The following is an 11,576-nucleotide window of genomic DNA, read 5'->3' as shown; positions in this document are numbered from 1 at the left end:
TTCTTGGTGTGGTTTCTGGGTGAAACAGGGATGGTGGAGCCCAATTCCCCTGTGCCTCAGACCTTGTACTGCTGGGTTCTGGATTAATGGGGTGGGCTTCAGGGTGATTTTGTCCTGCTCTCACTGGCTAGACTCAAAACCACCCCTGTTGATCACCTCTGAGGTCAAAGCCTCCCGTTCAGGCTTGGCCACACTGTCTGAGCGTGTCGTCTTGTAGCTCAGCTTCTGGGCCCTGCCCTAGTCCTACTCGGGGACTCTGATCCTTGGTTCTTTTGTGCTCTACTTCACCCTCCTAAGGTTAACCAGGGACCAGAGCAACAAGCTGTTACTGTGTGCAGTGTTCTTCATTTGGTGCCAAAAGGGTGCCCACAGGAGCGGCTGCTTGCAAGCCCATCTGAGCAAGGAAAGTGAGGCCCTCTAAAATCAAAAAAAGAGCAGGACTCAATGGAAGGGCTAGCTGGGGTGGAAAAAACAGGATCATTACTATCAAGGGATTTATCTGAAGAAGTTTGATGGGGAAGAAAAATGCAAGCGATGTTGTAGTGAATTTCATAGTTTAACTATGTGACGCTGTGAAGAAGTACTTCTTTTTATCTGTCCTGAATCTCCCACCATTCAGCTTCATGGGATCACCCCATTGGGTTCTAGTGTTAAGAGAGAGGAAGTAAAATGTCTTCCTATCCACTTCCTCCACATCACCCATAATTTTGTACACTGAGATGTACAAAACATACGTGCATTATCCTGAGATGAGGTTGCCTTCCAGGACTGCTGTTGACAAGGGCTGCAGAAGGAGGCTGTGTTGGGTTCCCCATCTCCTCTCTCACCTGCCTGAGACAAGAATTCTGAACAGAGCCTTGGGTTTTAGGGGATGAGGCTTCCAAGCAACCATCTGGCAACTTGGATCACACTTGAAGTGTAGAAATGTGTGTATCACCCCAGCTGTGGACTTTCAGGTTTCCAAGGAGAGTAGCCAGACTCACAGGTTTGCTTACAAGGACACTAATTTATTAGCATATTACACGTATCCGAATACAAGTGGACTAGACTGCGAAAGCTTCCTGCACAAAAGACCCTTTGGCAAAATCTGGACTCCCACCCCTGGGCACAAGAAAAATTATAGCATAACTGAACTTGTCATTGCTGCTGAGTTAAGCAAGTGATGGATTGCATAGCTGCTAATATCAAAGCAGTTCTTCTCATAGGGATCTATAGCATAAATCTACATTGTTGATAAACAAGGTACTACTTGGCATTTCTTTGGCACACACAAGGATCCTCTTCACCCAGGTGCACTTACTAATTGGATGAAGAGGCTGGAATGTCAGCTTGTTAGAGCCTCCAGATACAGTACCAGGTTACTTGCTGTTCTCATGAGTTCACTGTAACTGTGCTTTGATCCATCTTTCCCATAACACAAAGAAATGTTGCTGATTGGTACAGAAGGCAACAGTTTGCTAGCTTAGAAGCAGCCATTCACCCAGAAGCCTTTGCAGGCAGCCATGGTTTACCAGCCTCCAGGCCATACAATGTGATGGCCAGGGAGTTTATGGAACGAGGTTTTTAATGTTTGGGGCATCTTGGAGGGCATTTTCCAATTCTCATCTATCAGTGTGGAAGGAGGGGGTGTAACACAGGACAGAGACCTGAGTCGATCCTGCATTGGGCTGTACTTTTTTTGGTGGTGGTGGCCGCCATGCCCATGGAGAACCATGGAATAGTGGAAAGAGCTGAAGTTGTAGACAAGTGTGGAAGACTCCCTAGAGCAACGGTAAGCAAATGATTGCCCACCCTTGCCCTAGAACCATAGTCATAGGGAGTTCATTAAGTTAAGAAAACGAAGTTTGAGTTAAATTAGGAAAAGTTGGAACCAAAAGTAGTTTTGCTGGTGGGTGGGGAACATTCTCAAAGCAGGTTCAGAGGCAAGTGGGTTAGAAGCGGGAGGAAATGGAGCAAGGATACTGCTCTCTTGGGTGGCGGTGGGGGAATGAAAAAGTGAAAGGCATGGAGGAAGCATTTCTCCCTACTTCCAATTTGTGCACAGTCTTGTAGGTTATTACTGACGAGGCCATGGCATGGTTTGTGCTGACATCTGCGCTGACACATCACTTGATGGTGATGACTCATAGATGACTTGCCCCATTGAGAAGGTTGCAAACTATTGGAGGCACCATGGAAGTTGCCATGGCCCATCTGCCCACACAGGTCATGGCCTCAGACACAGTGTTGAACAAGCATGCCTTTGCATGCCACTGATTAGGCTTTCCCAAACCGGTGCCCTCTGGATATGTGGAACTACACCTCACATCACCCCAGCCAGTAGTGGGTGTTGTAGTACAACAGATCTGAAAGGCACTGGGTTGGGGAAGGCTGGGCCAATAGGAGGAGGCGGAAGCTGGGCTCTCTTGCAGGAAACACGGTTGCCCTCTTGTTGCCTCCCAAACAAAAATGTGGCTCTGCTGTTGCTCAGTGCCAGGTTGGTTTGAACCCCATCCTCTTCTGGCAGCTTGTGATGGGAGCACGTCTTTAAACAATCTCAAAAGTGGAACATCTTAAACCAGTTTAATTGGATTGCATGAACATTTACACCTTCAACTCTTTCCGCTTCCACCCTGCTTTTTGGAAGATGCTTGGCTTTTAGAATTCCCAAGGGGCAGAAGCTCTACCGGTCTGGTGTTGCAATTGAGCCTGCCACTCCTGGGCACGTACGTTATTGCAACAGGGGTTGAAAGGACCCTTGTCTATATATTGCAGCCTTCCAAAGCTTGAGCCCCTCCAAATGTGATGGACTGCAACTCCCATCATTCCCAGGCAGTGTGGCCATTTGAAGGCTGCAATTTATTTTATTATTTGTTTATTTATTGTGGCATTTATATCCCACCTTTTTTCCTTCAAGGAACCCAAGGCGGTGTATATAATAATCCTCTCCATTTTATCCTCACAACAACAACCCTGTGAGGTGGGTTGGGCTAAGAGTCTGTGACTGGCCCAAAGTCACTCGGTGAGTTTCCATGGCAGAGTGGGGACTAGAACCCGGATCTCTCGACTCCTAGTCCAACACTTTAGCCACTACACCACACTGGCTCTGTAATCACGATCCTACTGCCCCGAAATGTGTGTACGCTTAAGCATGTCTTGTTGCCTCACAGTAAGTATGTAAAAAATTCGAATGGTTTGTAGAGTGAGAGCAATGAGTTGTCCGTTCTTTTTATGGTGAGAGATTTGTGCCTTTGGGCATAACTGGTCTCCTTTCACCGCTTGGGAATGCACGGAGTCTGAAGCAAAGGGGACAGCAGTGAGGGTGTTGCCCACCCCTTTATAAATGACCCTCCCTGTCTTATGATGTGACCCTTGGTATATAGATCAGTCTCCTAGGTGTGCTGGGTCTAAAGAACTCGAGAGCAGCCAACAAAGTTTCCTGCACGCTGGCCTTATTCCTGTTCCGTGTCAGATGTGACTCACCCATTGCTCTCTACTGTCAATCATCTGTCACATGAGGGTTTCTGGAGTGTCGGGTGCATCCCTTGCTCCCATTCCTGCTGTGTTTTTCCTAATAACACTTGCCCAAGGACCTGCCCTTACTCGTTCTGCTGAGAAATCAGCGTTGGCTAACGTGTAACTTATTTTTATTTATTTATTTTTGCGAGAGAGGGGGATGAGTGGGCAAGAGAAGCAGGCAGGCCAAAGGTTATGCAGACTGGCACTGCAGGGTAGCTGCCCAGCCTTCCGAAAACGTACATCCAAAGTGGAAATTTTTTAGTCCCGCTCTCCCCGGCACCCCTGCCCTGGGTGTTTGTGCATTGGTGGATCTGTTTTCTCAGGCTCCTGCCAGGTGATTTATTATGGTGAAAACAGGGCCAAGACCAGGAGAATCAAGCCTTAAAACGCTTCTCAGGCGGCCTTCCTGGCAGGGTGGTGAAAGCGGCTCTCAATCGCGGGCCTGTTCTTTCTCTCCCTGTTGAGGGTGATTCTGGCCCAGAGCCCTGGAAAGGAGGGAGCCGTTCCCTGCTTTTTTGAACTGCAGGATGTGTTTTTCCTCTCTGACGAATGCATGTGTTTTTCAAGAACGTGTTTTGTAAGGAGTTGAAATACAAAAATTCCAGTGACTGCTCCTTTCTCCCCCTTCCCAAAAATGTTAGGGTTGAGTCCTGGCTTCCAGCTTTCCTTCCAACTCCTACATTCAAACTCCTTTCCTTCCAACTCCTACAGTCCGAATTCCCACTTGGAGCTGCCTATTCCTCAGTTCCCCTCAATTCTTTTATGGCCGTCCTCCGACAACAATCCCAGGGAGAAAGCAAACCTTGCGCCTCTCTTCCAGCTGGCCTCTTCTGTTTCTCGCCTGCCTGTCTCGCTTCCTAGAAATGGGAGTGTAGTAGAACTCAACACACTGAGCTCCCAGAAACCTGGCCTCCTGAATTCAATGCCTCAATTGGGCTCATTGTGTTGGTTGTAAAAGGGGGTGATTATTGCCGGTCCGCTGGAACGGCTTGTGCTTGACACTCGAGCTGCAGCAGCACACAAAGGGTGTGGGTTTTTTTTATCCCCTCCTGTGTCAGCAGCTTCACATTTCTTGGTGTTGGCAACTCCTTCTGCCTTTAGCAGCCAAGGCTTCGAGCAAGCCAGAGGCCTTTGGTTAGCTGTCCTTTGATAGCAGCCCGTGGTAAGGGTGTGTGCACCAGCTTAATTTCATGCAGCTTGTTTCTCAGGAGAGCATGTTAAATGGACGTCCACACTGCAGTTCATTTCCTATTTTGGCCTTCTTTTGCCGGCTGTTCTGTATCGATCCGCTGTTCCCGATTGAACCAGGCTATGCAGGGTGACCACTTACTTACACACCACTGGAAAATGCAACTTTTCCATTTAGCCATGTAAAATGTGCTGTTTTTAATATTTGTTGTTTTTAATGTTCTTATTTACTTGTTGCAAGATTTTATTGTTTTAAATTGTCTCGCGCACTGCCGTCGTGGTTTTTTTGTTTAGCAGATAAAGCCATATCTAAAAGTTAATAATGCTAGATTAAAAAAAGGACAAAAATATGGCATTTGCATATGCTAATTTATATACATAGACGAAAATTTCAAAATGTCTATAATTTAAACAGAAATACAATCTATCTCACCAAAGTAGGGAAGACAGTGACCCATGTGCCTGCTCAGTCTGCTGTCCAGGTGCTAAGTATTAATGGGCAACTCCCATTAATGAGAAATTCTCTCTCTGCTCTCCCTTTTGATGGTTCTTTACTGTTAAACTGGACTTGGACTGGACAGGACTGCAAATACAAGGATACCTTTGAAACAGAGGACAGTCCTCTGGCAGACCTTTAAAATAGAGGAGTGTCATCTGTAATAGGACACCTGGCCACCAGGAATTAGGTCCCACATAAGGACTTTTGGAGTACCCTCTCCTCTTCTTTTCTCCCTCTAAGCTTTTATGCCTATGAAGATAAACTTGAGATACGTGTGGGCAATGCCTACTGGAATCTCTCAGGGCAGGCGGCTCAATAAAACTGCTGTTCCTGGCTCAGGATGGAGCTCAAGTGCCTTGCAGGTCACCTTGCCCCTTTCCATGTTGAGCTAAAATCGGAATACACCAGGGAAAATAGTAAAAATTGGTGGAAATATTCTGTGGAAAAGCAGAAACTGCAAATTTGCTAAATCTACACGGATTGCTGAATTCCGCTTTTTCTTAATGAGGATCCGGGATTGCTCAGGTACAGACTTCTGACATGCTTTACGCAGGGGTGGGCAACTTGTGACCCTCCAGATGTTTGGGCCTACAATTCCTAGCAGCCAGTATAGCCTACGGTAAGGGATTATGGGAGCTGTTAGCCGATATGTCTGGAGGACCACAAGTTGTCCACCTCTGCGTCAGTGCTTAGTAATTTAACTTTCTCTCACTTGTTTCTCTCACAGTGGACCTATAACTTATGCTTGTTTAACAGTTTGGTTTTAACAGAACTAGATGGGTTTAACAGAACTCAGACTGATTAGGAGAAGCTTTATTTCTTTCTGTGTACCAGAATTAATCCCAATATCATAGACTTATATAATAGCCAGCTTCTGAGTGGACATTAATCACAACTGGCCCAAGACATTTTGCTTCCTGAGGTGGAGCAGTAAATGGCACCCCCACCACCCATACACCAGTCACCATGCTTGGACCTCTGAGACAGTCAAGTTATTTTGGCACCTGAGGCAGAAAATCTCATAAGTGCCTTTCCCCACCCATGGCAGTAAAGATACAGCCATAACAATTTGCTGCCCTTTTGTGACACCCAAAATATTCTGCCTGAGGCAGCTGCCTCACTCTACCTAATAGAAAAGCCAGCCCTGATCTTAAATGCATTTTTCTTTCTTTTTGTAAGCCATGGAGCTGAAGTCACAGCTGTGCCATAGAAAACAACGGAGAAATCCAGGATTTTATTGTATTTGGAAGTTCATACTCTTTCTCCCTCATGTCTTTTGTCTGAAAAATGGCACTTATATTCAGCTGTGTTTGATTTTTTTTTAAAAAAAGAAGTCAGTAGTGCAAAAACTTCAGCAAGCAATTGCACACTGGAATGGGACAGGGCAATTCAAGGAGATTGATCTTTGTTGCAACCTGAGTGTTGTTCTGAATGTGGAGTTTTGCACTGGGACGTCAAGCCAGCCTCAGACTTACCTATAACTTACATTATTTAGTGAACGACACTGCAGCGCTGTTATAAGGCTCTCTCAGATGCAGTCCATTGGCTATGGTGGCTAGGTCTGATGAGAATTGTAAGTCCAAATTTTTGAAGGGCCTAGAGTGCTCACTAGGAATGTGCTCCGCTCCAATTAGAAGCGGAGAATCAGAAGCGAATTGGCCTGCTCCGCCTTGCCCAGAGGCGGAGTAGAAGCGGACCGGGGACCCGTAGAAGCACGGCGAAGAGAAGTGCCCATACGCGGAGCGCTTCTCTTTTCACGGACCGATCCGATCGCCATTTTGAAAAATTTCGCCCATAGGATTGCATTGCAGAAAAGAATAGGGGATAACTGTGTTGTTTTTTAAGCTATCTTTCTGAAACGTCTTGTGCTTGGAGAGTTGTGCCTGGGGGTCATTTTGAGCCTACTCTCAGTTCTCTGTGTGCTGCGGTTTGCTTGCTAGAATTTTTGGGAAAATCGGGTAAAACAGCGGGAAAATGTACCTTTTTCGAAGGGCTGAGGGGCAGAGTCAATTCCTGGTCATGATCACATGATCCCAAAGTTGGAGGAGGGGATAGGCAAAACGGGTAACGGGATTCTGGGAACTTCTCTTTCTTAGTCTGAACGGACTTTTCCCAGTGTATTTTAAAACAGTAGCCCCACCAAATGCACAAACACAACCTGAAATCATATATTAAGCCAATAATAAGAGATAGAAAAAACACAGCACTGCTACCCACCCTAACTTTGGGGAACAACTGAAAAGATGTGGTGCAAGGGGATGAGCTCCCCTAGGGCATGTGGACGTGCCCTGTGCACTCTCCTGTCCTTGGAGGGCCATCAGAGCCCTCCAAAGGTAAATCAGAGAATGCCTATCATGAGTTGAAGTGATCGTTTGCTTCTTAAAGACTTGTACCTAGACAGGACCAGTCAAATTGGCAGATGATTCCCCCTCCTCTTGGGCACGTCCACTCCCCTCTTACTGGTAAAAGACAGATATAGCCTTTTTTTAAAAAAATTCTTCTTGTTGTTTATTCAGCAACACTGCTGCTTTTAATTCCACCCCTCCTTTGTTTATTTATTTATTTATTTATTCCATTTTATATGCATTACTGGCTTTGAAACTATCCTTGGCTCACTTCCTTGTGCCCCCAGAAATGTCTGCTGCCTGCCTGCCTTCTCTCCGTCCTCCCCTGCCCACCTCGCAGGGATGGTTTTTGTGTGTCTTGCTTTGACTCAGGAGAGAAGTCCTTCCTGTGCTCAAGTTCCAAATCAATTTTTCAAGTGTGGAAGAAGATTCATATTTAGGTTTATCTCTACTCCCCAATTCATGGCATGTTGGGATTTCCTTTGAAATGGGCCCATTGAGCTGTCTGCAGATACTGGGGTGTCCAACTTTCATAAATTCCCCCAAAATCCGGGGATGATGGGATTGGCTTGAAACTTGGCATCCATGTGGACACATGGGTAAGCTGTCATGGGACCGAAGGTGAGGTTTCTGACATGCAAATTGACGTAGTTGTAAAATGGGACTTGATTTGGGGTGAGTTAAAAGGTTAGAGCCCCGCCAAAAATCAGGGGATGATGGGATTGCCTTGAGTCTTGGCGTGCATGTGTATCCCTGGATAAGCTATCATGGTGCCGAGTTTGAGGTTTCTAACGTGCAAATTGACGGAGCTATCGAAAGGGGTGTGAATGGGGTGCCCGATTTTCAAAAATTCCCCAAAAATCAGGGGATGATGGGATTGGCTTGAAACTTGGCATGCGTGTGTATACGTCCATGAGGTGTCATGGTGCCAAACTTGAGGTTTCTAACTTTAACAGAAAAAAAGTTTTTAGCTTTCAATGCAAGCCTATGGGGGGGGGGGGGGAAACGGAGCTCTGATCCGGATCCGGAGCTCCGCAGCGGAGCGGAGTGGACATAGTCAGAGCGGAGCGGCCCGATCCGCAAATCGCGGATCTGGAAGAGAAGCGGAGCGGGGGGTCCGTGCACACCCCTAGACTGCTCACCCCTGTTCATATCTTTATGGGCAAAAGAGACTGCTTCCCAGGAAAGCATTGGAGAAATTGGAGAGAGGGGGTCTGGGTTTGTTAGGTCTTGTGTCTTCTGTAGGGACTTGCAATACAAACGACTTCTCTCAGGGTGAAACTTGCTGTGACATGGATTAATCATGACTGGATCTCCCAATGTCTCTGTCAGAGCTTTATAAGCACCTGCAAGGGGATACTGAATTGGAATGATGGGTGGGTGTGGTGGTGGTGGTGTGAACCTTTTCCTCATACTGTTTCTACTTGAAATTTTATCCCTTACCATGGCCAGCTCTACTAATAGGCAGAATGAGGCGTTGCCTCAGGCAGCAGATTTTAGGTGTCATGAAAGGGCAGCAATTTTTTTGTTATTTACATGGCTATTATTGTATTGTTTTCTTTCAGGCATATGGACAGGTGCTTGTGGGATTTTCTGTCTCATGTTTTGTAATAATTTTGCAGGGTTTTGGTACTATGTTGTGTCTTGATTTGAGTGAGGGGAAGGCCTTTGCTGACTGCCTCAGGCAGCAAATGTCTTCGGTCATTCCCCGCTCCCCAAGCTTTGACAGAGACATTGTAGGGAAAGACAGGTCCCTGTAATGTGCCTGCTTCTCCCCCCCCCCCCCACCAGAAAAGGCTGCTGGGATTGGGTTGGATGAGGAAAATTGTGTATATAGAAAGGGTTTATTTCCGCCCCCCCCCCAAATCATTGTGGCAGTTTTTAAACTTTGAAAAAGGTTGTGACGATGGTGGTAGTAGCAGTTCTGATCATGTCTATTTTGACCCTCATCTGAGGGCAAAGAAGCTAATCTAATTAAAGGTAGTGCTAATCTGGAATTTCTAATCTTTTCTGTTTCATAAACTGATTTTTATTCTTCAACCAGCCACGAACAGCTTGTACTATGAACTACTCATCCTGTGAAAATTCCAAGAGGTCATGGACGCTAGGTCAACATAAGATTCACAAACATATCGATCCCTATCTGGATTCTTTTGGCACAGTCTCCTCAGTATATGTTTAAAAGTAAGGACGTAATAATTGCTTGGCTGGCTTGATAAGACAGAACCCCTGCAAGTCCAGTATCAGCCAGTTGCAGAGGTTCTATTTAACTATCACGGTTAATAAATAGTCTTTCACCCACTTATTGTCCATGAATTTTACTAAATCTTTTTTTTTTAAAGAAATCTGGACCAACGCCTATCACCTTGTTTTGTATTTTCATCAGTTAATGATACACAATGTGAATAAATATTGACCGTTATCACTCCTGACTCTCTTGAAATAAATTTCATTGGGTGTTGCCAAGTTCTAGAAGTGTGTGTGTGTGTGTGTGTGTGTGTGTGTGTGTGTGTGTTGTTGTTTTTTCTCTATCTCTTGCTCTTTCATTTTATCTTCAAAATTTTATAAATTTCGGTTCTGTTCTCATTCCCCATAAATGCACAACTAATTTACTTTATAAACTAAAAAGCTGCAAATGTTCTTTGTTTTTCTTGTAGGATTTTTTTTAAAATCTGGCTCTGCCTACTTGTCTATCAGATTAATTGACGGTGAAGGCAAATGATAGTGAGGGCAGAAGAACAAAAACTATCAAGGGGAAGTTGTTGCCATTTTTGTCATTGGCTTTGATCTATGCCAATTTGTCCATCAGAAATTGGTATCTGGTTGTGGTTCTCAAATGCCTGTAAATCCCAGTTTAAACAAAGATGTGGCCTGTGTTATACTGGGTGTATATCAAAAATTGCAAATATGTTAAGATTTCTAACATCTTATTTTGTAACCATGAAGACTAGAACCTTGGCCGTGGGAATGAAGAAAACTAACTGTACCCTTCCCTTATGTATGGATACGGAGAGGTAAGAATAAGGTATGCAGAAGTACTGAAGATATGCAGAAATTCATGTTCTTAAATGCTGAAAAGCCCAGTCAGAACTGAGCATGCTCTCTTGTCCTCCAAGCGTCACAGAAGATTGGAAATGTAGGGAGGTCAGATACGCCTGTTGAACATCTGCCTGGCATGCAGCTATTTAAGCTGACAGAATGCTACTTCTCCCCCACCCACACACCCAAAAGAGGGAAGTGGCAATCACAGGTCTCAGGGTTTTTTTTGGCAGGCCTGAGTAGCTGACTTGTGGCTTCTCGGTTTCTCTTTCTGAGCCTTCCTTTCTTCTGGACCTGGCTTCTTTGGATCTGTTTCAGCGCTGTCTGTTGAGCTGCCAATCTTGGCAGCGGGGAAGCGGAGGCGCCAGCGGAGACAGAACTTTGGCCTGCTAGAACACGCCCTAGTCCAAGCTTGGAGCCATTCTCTGCTTCACTGAACAACAGAATCAGACTTCCCAAACCTGCTCTAAGCTTTCCAGCCCTGGAGGTAGCAGGGGCAGAGGTCCAAAGCATCCTTAAAGCATCCTTAAAGCAGGACTTAAAGAAATGGTCTTACATAAGCCGCTTTCTGTGCCTTTGCATACCCTTTCTGGGGTGTCCAACAACCATCTATTATTTTGTTGGGTCTGGACAGCAAAACCGCATTCTGGCAAGCAAATAGTATAAGCCTTTAAAAAGCCAGCAAATTTTGGAGAGGTGGCCCAACAAAGACTGGTGGTTTGCCATTGACTGCACTCTTGGGGCTCTGCTCTTGCTGGCCTGTACACTGCTCTACTCCCCTCCTGAGCCTTGGCCAAGTCCTGCAATGGCTCCACATGTGGTCCTGATGTTGATCTTGCTGAGCTGTGCATCCCATGCCATCCCGTCTATGTTGCACCATGAATAGGTACTGTCCTACATAATCTGGAATAAAGGTGCCCTCATGAATGCCTGCACTAATGGGATCTCCAGTCAGGCCAGCGTAAAGAGTTGGCATGGTTGGGCCCTTGCCAAGGGCCCACACAACC

The sequence above is a fragment of the Elgaria multicarinata genome, chromosome 3 (genome assembly GCF_023053635.1).
Source record: "Elgaria multicarinata webbii isolate HBS135686 ecotype San Diego chromosome 3, rElgMul1.1.pri, whole genome shotgun sequence".
Lineage (NCBI taxonomy): Eukaryota > Metazoa > Chordata > Lepidosauria > Squamata > Anguidae > Elgaria > Elgaria multicarinata.
The sequence above is the reverse complement of the archived record's forward strand: the minus strand, read 5'-3'. Positions refer to the sequence as shown.